The sequence below is a fragment of the Ambystoma mexicanum genome, chromosome 4p (genome assembly GCF_040938575.1).
Source record: "Ambystoma mexicanum isolate Mex_15411 chromosome 4p, UKY_AmexF1_1, whole genome shotgun sequence".
Classification (NCBI taxonomy): domain Eukaryota; kingdom Metazoa; phylum Chordata; class Amphibia; order Caudata; family Ambystomatidae; genus Ambystoma; species Ambystoma mexicanum.
The window spans coordinates 297,695,138-297,708,494 of NC_090927.1; the positions used below are offsets into that span (position 1 = coordinate 297,695,138).

General features: G+C 48.2%; 2 protein-coding genes across 4 annotated transcripts in view; both read right to left on the reverse strand.

Moving 5' to 3' along the window:
• The window catches only part of LOC138453210 (uncharacterized), a 46,701-nt gene extending 45,960 nt beyond the window's left edge, over window positions 1-741 (reverse strand). The window contains exon 1 of one of the 2 annotated variants that reach the window (XR_011260375.1): window positions 456-741. The gene's annotated coding sequence lies outside the window, so the exon portion shown is untranslated. The remainder of the gene's footprint in view (window positions 1-455) is intronic. The other variant, XM_069605844.1, reaches the window with a different exon arrangement.
• EVA1A (eva-1 homolog A, regulator of programmed cell death) overlaps window positions 1-13,357 on the reverse strand; it is a 1,077,479-nt gene that overhangs the window by 251,951 nt on the left and 812,171 nt on the right. The gene's annotated exons all lie outside the window — the stretch shown is intronic.

The following is a 13,357-nucleotide window of genomic DNA, read 5'->3' on the forward strand; positions in this document are numbered from 1 at the left end:
TTTCATCCGCGGGTCTGTGTTGGTGTAATATCGGCATTGCACTAATGCGCGGTGGGTTCACCCCTGCAGCGGGTGCACTGCACGCGCAATAAAGAACCACTATGAACGTGGAAGCGCCTTGTCCCCAACTTTTGTCTACAGCAAACGTAAAGTTGCCTAGAGCTCGGTGGGGGGTGGGGTCACACAAGGGAATCGGGGCAGCTTTCCAGGCGGATCAACGGTGCTCATTCACAGCCGACCATAGAGGCCCCAACCCCGGGAACAAGGTTGGGTTCCTTCCCTCCATGACCCCCGAACTGCGCACTTGGATCGAAAAAGTTGTGCGCATCATTTTTGGAGAAAACGGCAAAACTGTCGGAAAGGGTGACTGTCTCTCAGAGAGAGTTACACTTTTGCACACTCGGGGGGGTCAGAAAGATGCAGTGTGGATTTCTGCGAAAGGGTAGGGCTCTTACCTCGCGCCGCGGTCTTGAGGCGGGAGCAGCAGCTCAGTTGTGGATGCTGCGGCGCTGGACGCTGCCTCCCCACACACTCTAGCTTCCCGAGCAGCGGCTGATCCTGCAGGGTGACTGAGGGGCGAAAGGAGGGGCAGCTTCAAGGAAAGGGGGAGGGGACAAGGCAGCGGAGAGGACTGGGCAGAAACAGGAAATGACAGGGAAAGAAAACCCACTGCCGAGCGCCCGTCCAAACGCGGCCGCTGACAGGAGCTGCTCTGCCCCGCAACGGTGCTGCTGTGGCGGGAATGATGCAGAACACCAGGTTATGAAGAGGAGGGAGAGGGGGGGGGGCAGCGTAACTCGCGCTGCGGGGCTAGTTATCCTTTCAAAAGAGAAGTACAGGATGTCGCGAGGCGCTGGCGGACGGGTGCCTCAAACCACACACATTCCTCTCTCAGCCATGTAGCCACAGGTCAGGGGGAGCACCCAGAGTCACACCTTGGACCTTGGAAATTTTACAGCAGAAAGTGGGAGACTTGCACCATTGATTTCAAGTGAAGTGATGGGTATTTTCGGTGCGCCCTCTTTTGGCGCAGCCCTTTTGGCCTAACACCTCTCAGCGCCGGGCGTAGAATGTACCACTAATAATTGCGTTGCTTTGGGTGACGGTATAATTCAACGAATGTAAGCTCCATTCAGCAAGTGAAGGCGACACTTCACTAGTTTAACTTGCGGAGGGGCTGTGTATTTCCTTAATGTCCTCCAAAACAGTGCATTTCGTGTTTTGGATGAGAGTATATTCAAGGGCGAGAGATGTTGGGTCCCTGCGCCCTGTTGGCCGCATGCACCCTGCTGGCGGGGGCAAACATGGGGCTCCGAAGGGGAACCTGCACCGTGGGTAAACAGCCTGCGTCGAAAGGGCACTGTCGAAATGTCCTGCTTTGTGTATTTTAGTAGACAAAACCTTAAGAAATTGATAAATATGAACATTTGCGGTTCACACTCTACACACTGACTCTTGGCATTCATTGTTCTGCGCCCATGCGTCATATGGTGAGCCAGCGGGGCCCACACAAGAATGCACATGGAGGCCGCATTACTTGGTTTCAGCGCTGGAGAGTACCCTCTCGAGCGCAGGGGCGGGCCGCTTCAATATATTGGGCTATGACATCACCGTCTCCTGCTTCTGTGTACTGCGGAGAAGGTTGCTCCGACCGGAGTTGGTGCGGCTCCCATGTTGGGAGCGGGCTTCATACGGAGCGTTGACATTCAAGCCCGCTCCCAACATGGGAGCCGCAAAAATGTCAGTCGGAGCAACGGTCTCTCTCCAGCCCCCCGCGCAGCACGTCACGCAGAAGCATTCAAAGGATCCTCCTGCACGAACCGGGGCACGGAGCAGACAGCCACGAACCTCCAGAAGGGCAGGCACGCGGCTGAGGATCTCGCGGAGGATCCCACTACACAAAAATTGAAGATTACTGATTATATTTTTGCCAACAATGTTGACATTCTTGTTTATTGTCATCCTACTAAAATATCCCTCACACCAAAGGAAGGCAGTGCTCCCAAGAAATCTCGCTCCATCTGTATCAAGATCTCCCACTTAGATGTTCTCAAATGCTGGCATTTCTGATTGTTTGTAAAGAACTACTACCGTTTAGCCTCTAAGCGCAACCAGGCAAAACGGAATAGGCAGCTGAAGGCCAGCTGATTGTTTTTATACTGTATCTTATGCTGGTGTTCAGTCTGCTTCCAAGCACTCCAGTTTTTACAGATAACAGAACCGAATCACAGGAAGATGAAGGAATTTGCACGCTCGTTGAGGTTGAAAGCCCGAAACTGCAGCCCTGTGGCAGCAGCAAACGTTTTTTTTTAACTTCTTGGATAACCTGTGTTTCTACTCCTCCCTGGAGAGCTCTGATCCCCAGAGCTGGACAGGCATGCATTTACCTGATGTGACCCCAGGCACCGGAGGGCATGGGTCACACGGTGTGCCCCACATTCTTGCTAGTTGAGTAACAACCCTCGACTGGCTATGAGGAGCCCACACGGTTGCCATCAGTTTCTGTCATTTTAAAGGGTGCAGGATACCATTCATGAAATCTACTGGTGAGGTCCTGCAGCTGGTTATCAGCCTTACGCTATCTCGCATTTCTATAGCCCCTCCTGCCATAGTTTATGGCGTCAAAGCGCTTTTGCCTGTCAGAGAGGCAAAGGAGGAGTATGATAGAAGATTCAGTAGGGAGGAGCAAAGTCAGGTAGATAGTTAGGATGAGGGCGAGGTATAGATAAGATGCACAGGAAGGCATGAGAAGGAAAAGGCAGCGGATCTATGTGTACAATTGGACTCGCCTGTATTCTGTTGGGCGCAGCACAGAAAGAAGACATAGCTGGAAAAAGTGTTTGCTGCGCCACAGGTTATGTGGGGAATTCCTTTCAATGCAAGGTGAACCTGAGCATGTTGAAGCCATGCCCAAGAAAACACACACAGCAAATACCTTACACTTACTTCCCTAGGCCCCCAACAATGTATGCCAGAAATCCGAATTTGCCAAGTTTGCAAAATCTCCCTAAAAAGTGAGCAAAAACGCTCACTTTTTTGGTTTACTCTTTTATGTCATTGGTTACCAAAATGCGGCAATGTGTTGGCAACCCAGATGTGGCAATGTAGGGTAATGATTTACCTACCAGGGATCTCCAGAGGGAGGGTGGACCTGTGCCAGTGCTGGCCAGTGCGGCTGCAATTCATGGAAACCCCAGCACATCAATATCCCAACTATTTGCCCAGGAGAAGCCCTAAATGTTACAATGTACTAGCCATCCCTGTCTGGGCGACCTGCCGCCTTGTGAAAGGTCCCTTAGGCACATTGGGTCCCTTATCTTGACCAGCAGGATGCTAATCATGGAGCGGTGTTCCGAGACACGTGTTATATGGAAGAAGACCTGACCCCAAGACCCCAAGACGTGATGCGAAGTCTTGCTGAAGCATCTGCAACGATTATCCAGGACTATCTTTTTTATTTATTTTACTGTGCATTTGTAAGGTGCTTATACATCAAGTAAATTGTGTTTCGAAATGCCCACAGGGCAACAGGGAGGGAGCATGGAAATGAAAGGATAACAATGAAAGGGAGAGGTGGTCCAAATAGGCCTTGTGTGCATTCAGGGCGTGCAAGTGCAGAGAGAGAAAGAGGGGTGAGGCGGGTTAAGTGCTAGGAGTAACAAAGGAGCGAACTGCGGGGCGTATGTTGCAAACTGTTAAGTGACTGGCAGAGATCACTTGGTGAGAGCGGTCAACTGTCAATAAATAAGTGCAGGCCTGTGATAGCACAGGCCAGTGGGCGCATAAGCCAAGTGCTGGGAGTGGGCAGAGGCTCAAGGTGATTGGGGCTGGGGGGCCAGGTCCCAGGTGGACACATAGGAGCCCTGATCACCAATCTCAGCGACTCAGTCTGATGGGGATGCTCTGCCTGCTACTCTGGGAACAGGACGTCCCAGAAGCAGCTCTCCCTTCCTTAGTCTTGCTGGGGCTGGCTGCAATGAAGTCTCAACTGTCGCCACATCTATGGCACACCAGACAACTGACAGAGAGAACTGGCAAAAAACAAGACGCCCTACAACAGAAAAGACCCAGAGACGAGCAGCTGTTAGGAAACCAGACTGCATGGATGCCCAAGTGTGTGCCTCTCCACCCGTTGTTGCCTAGTGTTTCTGCAGTGGTGCCTTCGTCCGGTACCATCATCAGAACTTTGACCCTGCTGGACCGGAAAGTCTGCATTGCTCTTTAGCATCATGGCGTAGTACTCAGTGACACTCACCCATTGCAATACCCCCAGGACTTCTCTGCCAATTCCATGCCAGCCCGACTCTTAAGGCACCTGTCTGAGAAGACAGACCAACGCGGAATAGGTGTTCAGCAGAACAAAACCACAGCAGTCTCTTATCTTAAAGAGCAAAGTGTTTTCCACCTCTGGGTTGACCGCAGCAGAAGAGACTTGAATGAGAGGTACCCCTCAGGCGGTTTGATATCTGGGACCAGAAAACACCTGAATGGTCCTGACCATTTTGGGCAAAACCCGTTTCTTAAATTCTAATTTTGAAAACCAATTCTTCAGGAGGACGCCGTAAAGAACGGGAGTGAGTGAAGCAAGGCATATTAGGAGCATGTGGTTGCAGAAAAGTGCAGCCACTTACCCCACCGCTGGCACACAGAGGCGTCGCTAGGGGGAAGGGGATACGGGTGGTGCTATGTGCCCAGGACTTTTGGTTGTAGCCCCGGATGGAGGCACAGGGGCTACAACCAAAAGTCTAGCTAGCCCCGAGTCCCGACATTAGCGTAGCCCCAGAGCTTTTACAGACCTGGCGACACCACTGTGGTACCCAAGTTACGCTCACCACATGACGACCAATGTCCTCATGCTGAGTTGGGTTATAGTCTAAAACCCGAGCTAGACCAGCATCACACTTAGAGAAAGAATGAGGTATAGATTTTATGGGTGACCCACTTTCACGTGTAGGCATTTTGGATTCCCGGTAAGCCCCTAGCCCTTGGGGCCCTCTATGGTTGACCATAACCCAGGGGGTAAGATATTGCTGAATGCTTCACACATTCAGTTGGGGTTTTCACCAAAGAGCATCACCTTTACCTGTGCATGAGTGATCCCTCTGTAGAGGTATTTCCACCACACCTCTGCCTGGACAGCCTTTTATGCAAATGGGTAATGTGTTGCCCAGTCTCTTGAAGCGCCTCACTCCACCCGGGAGACGTAGCAGAGTGCACAGCCACATCTTCAAATGGGTGATTAAAGAGAGTAACCTAGAGCCTGCAGAAACATTCGGACACAGACAATCCCTCAATTTCATGCAACCCGAGTGAGGACTGGTAGTACTATCAAGCACTTTTAAAGAAGCATACCAACAAACTTGAGGGCTTTCGTGTTCCTACTATTGGGGGCTCTGGTTAATTCCAAATTGAACTACTCAACTGCCAAGCTTTTCCGGATTCCCCAACACCAATTTTTTTGTTTTGCCTGCAAGTCGCCCAAAACGCAGCGGTACGACTCGTGCTCTGCGTACCAACATCATCTGAAGGTCGCCCATCCCGCTGTGTTACCAGAGGGGGCAGGCGTTTCTCAGTGGCAGGTCCCCGGCTGTCTACCACTCAAATGATTTTTTCATCTTGTTCTGGAAAAACCTTAAGTTTCATGTTTTTTTCTTTAAAACTTCTAGGTCTTTTTTTAATTTTTGTTTTTTAGTATTTGCCTCTATTATACCTGCGCCGAGCTGAATTTTATTCTGTTGGTTGTTTCCATTCTGCTATAGAAATGATTCAAATCAAAGGTCAGGAATATAGCCAGGGGCCAAGTCCCCTCCCCATGTTATCCAGGAAGCCAGCGGGAGGGCCACCAAGGCTGCTTGCGTAGCGGTTCTCTTAGTGTCCCTTCACCCACACTGTTTTGTTGTTAGGACATAGTTCGGCAATGCGACTTCGAGCACGTGGTACTGGCATCATGCGGAGAATCATGCATCTGCTGCATAGATCTCCATGCATCCTCGAGGCGGCAGTGGAGCCGACTCAGCCTTTTACCCTGAAAAGCTCGATACAATGAGTGCCATGGAGTTGGGCAATGGTCATAGCTATTTTTACGGGGCTTTGACCCCAAATGGTCTAAGCGCTTTATAACAAAACAAGTTATTCCCATAACTCTGTCAGATGGCAAAACCAAGAGTTCTAATGAGTCAAGTACCCCTCCTCCCCTCGCATCTAAACCAGCCCCTCAGCCCCTCGTCTCGCCTCTTCACCAGCTAAAAGGGACATATTAGAACCTGCATAGATCACACCCAGGTACAAAGTGCTCTTTTGATTTAAAAAGAAGTTCCTTGGTAATCCCCGAGGTTGCTCCATACTACTAAAGTCCCTTCAGCTTCTTGATGCTACTGCGATCATCAACAAGGTAAGTGGACTATATTCCCTCCAGCCACTTGCACCCACGCTCGTTCTTCACAGGTGCTAATGGTGATATTCCCCTCAGTAGCAGCAGACCCTGCCAGTCACGGCAGCGCCCCTTTTCTTCCCTCATTCCCTTAACTTGGGCGGCCGGCCATTACCAGCAGGATCTCATTCTTGCATATGGCTCTATGTGCAGGCCTAATCAGGCACATGGCATTTAGAACTCCATTCTCCTGTCCTGCTTGCTGATCACTGAGACAGGGCTTAACAGGCGTTGCTGGCCTCTTCTTGCTTTAGCCCCAACACTGCAGCATCTAGACCTCTCACCACACTCACCAACCCAAAGTAAAATGCTATCCCCTAAGGGGGCAGAAGCCACACACAGCCATCTGTTGGCCGCGGGAAAAACCAATCTATAGGACAAAAGTCCCGACTAGCCTTTGTTTTCCACCAAAATATCTTTTCCTGCACTAACATAGTTGGATACAACTACATATATGATTGCCTTCGAATGAGCATGTATGATGTGAGGCCATTTTTTGATTTTTAGCAAGATTGATATTTATATTTGAATTTCTAATGTTATGTTTTTATGTTGAAAAGCATGGATGTTATGTATATAAAAAAAACATTTTTGGCACACCCCTACAACTTTGCCCCCCCTTCACGAAACCTTGCCAAGAAAATGTAGAGTGGGCCATATACTTTTTTTTGCAAAGTTTGATGAGGATTCATCCAGTGGGAGAGAAGTTATAAACCACCCAAAAAGTGTTCTTCCTATGAGATGAACAACTTAACCATAACCACACGGCCACTACCGCAGGCCATGTAATATATATACATATTATTTAATCTTGATTTAATTTTGTGTGGAAAGTTGTAATTAACTGAATCACACTTTAATAATAAAAAACAACTACATAACACAAAATAAGACACTACACATAACAACGTATATGTGGAAATCCCACATACCAAAATAGAAACACTGTCTTCCCTCTGTGCACCCAGGTGTATGACTTAACTTAGCAGTTGGCAGTGTAACCCCCCCCGGGTCATTTCCCTCAGCTGAGTCAAAGTGATGTCAAACGGGCACTAAGTGCATAGAGCAATGTCACATCACTAAAGGCGACGAGGAAGGAAGTATGAGGGGAGAAAGATGGCAGCCGGCAGATGTCTTTTTAAGGTATCTCCTCTATGAGGTTTATATTAATGCACATTTCCCTTTATACAGTGTATGCGTGACTGCCGCAGCCGTAGGCTTCTCTAAAACAAATGCTTCATTTAATTTGACTCAATGTAAACACCACCTCCCATCAAACCCCACCACCCTTAGACGATCTGTGCAAAAACACATGGCAGCTTGGGATTTCCACCTATGAGCGAGCGAAATCAACTCCTGGCTTGCTGGATAAACCTGTCTGGGCAACCGCCTATAGGAAGATTCATCCTGGACACACTTCCCTCAAAACTATAGGAAGACTCACCCTGGCCACAGTTCCCTCAAAACTATAGGAAGACTCATCCTGGCCACACCTCCCTCCATACTATAGGAAGACTAATCCTGGCCATACTTCCCTCAAAACTATAGCAAAAGTCATCCTGGCTACACTTCCCACAAAACAGCAAGACTCATCCTGGCCACACTTCCCACAAAACTCTAGGAACACTCATCCTGGCCACACTTCCCTCCAAACTATAGGAAGACTCATCCTGGCCACACTTCCCTCCAAACTATAGGAAGACTCATCCTGGCCACACTTCCCTCCAAACTATAGGAAGACTCATCCTGGCCACACTTCCCTCCAAACTATAGGAAGACTCATCCTGGCCACACTTCCCTCCAAACTATAGGAAGACTCATCCTGGCCACACTTCCCTCAAAACTATAGGAAGACTCATCCTGGCCACACTTCCCTCCAAACTATAGGAAGACTCATCCTGGCCACACTTCCCTCAAAACTATAGGAAGACTCATCCTGGCCACACTTCCCTCAAAACTATAGGAAGACTCATCCTGGCCACACTTCCCTCAAAACTATAGGAAGACTCATCCTGGCCACACTTCCCTCCAAACTATAGGAAGACTCATCCTGGCCACACTTCCCTCAAAACTCTAGGAAGACTCATCCTGGCCACACTTCCCTCCAAACTATAGGAAGACTCATCCTGGCCACACTTCCCTCCAAACTATAGGAAGACTCATCCTGGCCACACTTCCCTCAAAACTATAGGAAGACTCATCCTGGCCACACTTCCCTCAAAACTATAGGAAGACTCATCCTGGCCACACTTCCCTCAAAACTATAGGAAGACTCATCCTGGCCACACTTCCCTCCAAACTATAGGAAGACTCATCCTGGCCACACTTCCCTCAAAACTCTAGGAAGACTCATCCTGGCCACACTTCCCTCCAAACTATAGGAAGACTCATCCTGGCCACACTTCCCTCCAAACTATAGGAAGACTCATCCTGGCCACACTTCCCTCAAAACTACCACTAAAATCTCAGGCACCCGTAAAAGTCTAGAAAATAACACTCCAGAAAATATTGAAACATAGAGAAACAACTCTGAACTTTAAGGAGCGTCTTCACCATAACTAGAAGAAAGGAGAACAATCTGGTGGAAAAGAACTACAAAGCCAACAAAACAGCTTCACATAAAAAAGGAGAACAGTCAGATAAGCCTATTTCAGAGAAGTTATGGAAACGGCAGACACTTCTTTCGGAAAAAAAAGTATTTAATTGGGAATGTATAAGTACATCCTAATTCTACAGCTTAAGAAGGCCCCCCTCTTCATTAGCAGCACCCCAGGGCAAGCAGAACGTGTTTTCGCTCCTTTCCCCTGGAGAGGGGGCTGTCAGAATGGAAGAATTGCACCCGCCATAGACGGCCCTGTTCCATTCGCTTCCATTGCAAAGGCCTAATGGCAAGCCACTGTGTTTATCCTATAGCTCAGGGCTTTAAGTGGGGTAATAAATCGAGGGGGGGGGCCTAATTTGGGGGCGTGGCTTGTGGGAGGGGTGTGTACTATGCAAGCCATCTTTTCTAAACATATAAATATGTAACATATTTCTACGTTTATAAAAGATGGCCTGCAAAGTACACAAACCATAGTAAGGTACGCACACAAATATATAACATTTATATAACATTTATATATATTTGTGTGCATACCCTACGGTTTGCCTAGTTTTCAGGCCATCTTTTTTAAACATTTCGGGTTTATAAAAGATGGCTTTGAAAGTACACAATCCAAGCCATCTTTTATAAAGCGTTGACTACGGACAAAATTGTCCGTCGGCAAAGCTTTATAAAAGATGGCTTGAAATGTGTACTTTCAAAGCCATCTTTTATAAACCTCGAAATATGTCGAGGAATCCCCAGGTTCGCCGAGGGTTAAAGACGCCTCGGCGACCTGGGGAAACAAAGGGACAGTAACTGCCTCTGGTGACCCCTCGCACGAGAGGTCACCAAAGGCAGTTACTATGACTGACGGAAGTGGCAGCCAGGCGCAGCATCGCTGCAGTTGGCTGCCACTTCTGTAAGCTAGTCTGACTTCATTGCAGGCGCATCTCCCATCGCGATTGCGGCCGCGACGGGATAATGCATCCCGCCAATGTTGCGGTAGGACGGGGGCCCCGGCAGGGCCCCGGCTCAGTCCCACTTTTTGGAACCTGCCAGGGCCCGGCCCCGGCAGGCCCCGGCCCACTTTAAGCACTGCTATAGCTGTGTGGAACCTGCAGCCACAGGCCGAATCCCACTAGGGCAGATGCTTCTGAGGAAGATACAACGAGGGCCCTTACATGGGTTAACACGAACCCCTCGCACTACTGCAGTGCTTACAAGCAGGAGGAACCGGCGTGAAGAGACAAGGCACTCATAGGCTAAAGGTCTGCGGTGCTTTCATGACCTCAGGCAGTTCTCATTTCTGCTCGGCAGTGAGCTTGATAAGAGATCACTTGGCTTGCAGATATAGAAGACTCCTGTGGACTGACCACCTTAGGAGGCGTTAGTTTCATCGTTCCCATTAGCAAACCCAGTGCGGCTTCTCTGTGCGGGCTGCTCTGGAGTTGGCGAATTGTTTGTCCTTCTTTTCAAGATTCTGCAAAGAAAAGTTTGGAAAAGTTTGTCCAGTCTAAAAATCCCGCAAGTGCAACGTTCAGGGTCCCTTCGCTGTCCCAAAGCCCTCTTTACCATAGGGCGGTAACCCACGGAAAGGAGTCAAGCCTGCAGCTATTTGAATCAAAATACAAAAAATAAATAAAAATGAAATCACATTTTAAATAAAAATGTGCACGCGGTTGCAATGGCTAATAACGAAGCTACACAAACTCAAAGCGACGAGAGTGTGCAGTGGCGACAGTCACCTGATCAAGTTAAATGCGCAGCATTCCATGTAAATACAATGATCATGGCTGTTCCTTTCCCTCCTTGCCAGGGTCTAATGACGTCGCAAGGCCTTGGTTCACTATTCCTAAAACGACTGCCAGCCGAAGGACTGCTCCTTAAATGTCGCATATGCTCTGTCGTGAGTATGATGTGATACGCCTTTACTACAGCGCCAACTCGCACTATGGAGGCGTGTCTGGCGTGACTTGTTGTGCCCCCGGCCAGGGTATGCAGACGGTGAAGTCAGGAGGGAAGGGGAAACGGAAACGCTGGCATACATGACTGCCAACATTAGGCCTTGGGGGAGAGGGCACAGGAGAAGGCAGAGGGATGGGGCTTGTGATCATTTAGATGAGTCCTGTCTATGCTATGTTTTATAGATTCCCAAAAATCCATACACTGAGCGCTACGAAACCACGCCCCTAGCGGTTCAGCGCTTTACAAATACAAAAGAACACACCAAGTTGTATCATTTTCCAAAAAAAAAGGTATCAACACCTGCAGGTTGTGTTTTTTAAAAAGCAACACACAATCTGAAGCTTTAAGTATTTACATATGTCCCACGATTGTTTGAAAAAGGCAAGGACATGAAATTCAAACTCTCCTCCATCCCTGCTCCAGATGAGCGTGGTCTCACTGTTGGCCACGTGCTCACGATTCCCCGGATCCAGGGAAGGCGTTGAGCTGGTGACAACTCGCACATCGTATCCACACTGCATTAGGCTGGCCATGAATTCCTTTAGAAACATATTAATTGTTGTTATGACACGGTGGTATCGGGTGTTATTTTTTAAGCCCAAACAACCCTGTATGCAAAACGTTTTTCAAAGCCATGTCATTCACCCAGTGTCCTCTAGCGTCCTTTGATCTCCGCCAAGGTCGTGACCCGCAGTGCATTCCTTTGACCTTCACAAGGGACTTGAATGCACGGGGTTTAGATATCAGCTGTCATTTCGCCAATTGCTGTGTCTATCGATATGTACACATTTCGATTATTGGTGTGGTATTTGTACAGGAATGTGCGTAGAATGAGGGCTCAATTCCCATGCACAGCGATACAACTCTAACCCAGTGGTTCAAGTCGTGGCTGGTTAGGCTCCCTGCAGGCAAGAGCATATTAGCATAGATCCTATATTTTTCTAATCAAATGGTACGTTGTGCCAGGAGGCCTAACTTTTCATCGGCAGGAACATCTTTTCTTGTGTTCAGTTGGCACTATCGGTTATGCTAATGTAGCACGGAAGGTTGGACTGACGGGCCTTGATATTTTTTCTCCCACAACTCTGGAGCATTTCTGTATCCGTGGTTAGGTAATCCAATTTGCTAAGCCTCCCTCCCTCTCCTTTGGCCTTGTTACGGATGCATTTTTTCATACAGCCTTCAGAGAAAGACGTATTCTATCGCGGTCCTAAATGAACACCAGAAAGAAGCGGAGCCCATCTGGGAGAACTCAGGCTTTGAATTCATGAGCCTTTCCCAAACTTAAGTGTGTGTGTTTCTGAGCTCAATTCGGCAGGTAATTCGTTCCAGGAGTCAGCTGCCAGAGTGCTGCATTTCACCCAAGTCCCATCAATAAGGAGCTGGCGGCAGAACATAGCGCATATGTTTATGTTAATTGATTTTATATAGTGCTTTAAGCCAAAGCGCTTTACAGTTTAACAAGTATAATGCATTTTTCATTTTAAATCAATCGCTATAACGACTTTCTCTGAAATTGTAATGGGGTAGATGACTGTGCAATGAATACCCACCGCCCCTGCTCAGAGGAGTATTCAAGTGCCACTTCCTATCCCTACCCCTCCCCAGTATCGTCCAGGTGAGAAACGATATCAGTTGAAACAGCCCTCCCGGCCCAAGAGTCTGGGGTAAAAGACGAAACTAAGATCATGAGATGTCGGTTTGAATAGAATAGATGGTTTGACCAGTAGGGTGACAGGTAGTTGTCAGCATATACATAGAAATAGCGAATAATTGGGTGGCTACACAAATGCACACAAAGTACACATAGTAGACTCAAGTACCTATAGACACGAAGAGCACATAGACACAAAGAATATTCATATATAGACATGAAGTACATATGCATACAGACATGGAGGATATTTGCACATAGGCACAAAGAACATACACACGTATAGGTGCAGCCCCTGAAACCCTTAACATGTAAGAGACGTAGGGCATAACGTGACAAAGAATGAACTAAGGTGCAGGCATTTTCCTAAATGCGGAGGCCGCAGCAGGTTTCAGAATTTAGCAAGGCCTCAGGACCCAAGATGTTAATGTTAAATGTGTTACAGAAACTCGTGCAGAGCTCAGAACAGTAGCTCACAGCTAGAGCCCAGGTCAAAGACTAGGAAGGGAGTAGTGGATAAACTGAATGCTGGCACAAGATGACAATTCCCAGGACGAGACATGGTAGACTCCCCAGTTACTCAAGTCTGATAAGAGCACAAAACAACCATTGATGTCCAGGTGCACGGGATTAGCATGCCGTAACCGACCAGCGCCATGATTCACCACAAAGAACACAACACGCACATTAGAATTGGTTAAAACCTTATTAAATAGAAGGAAAT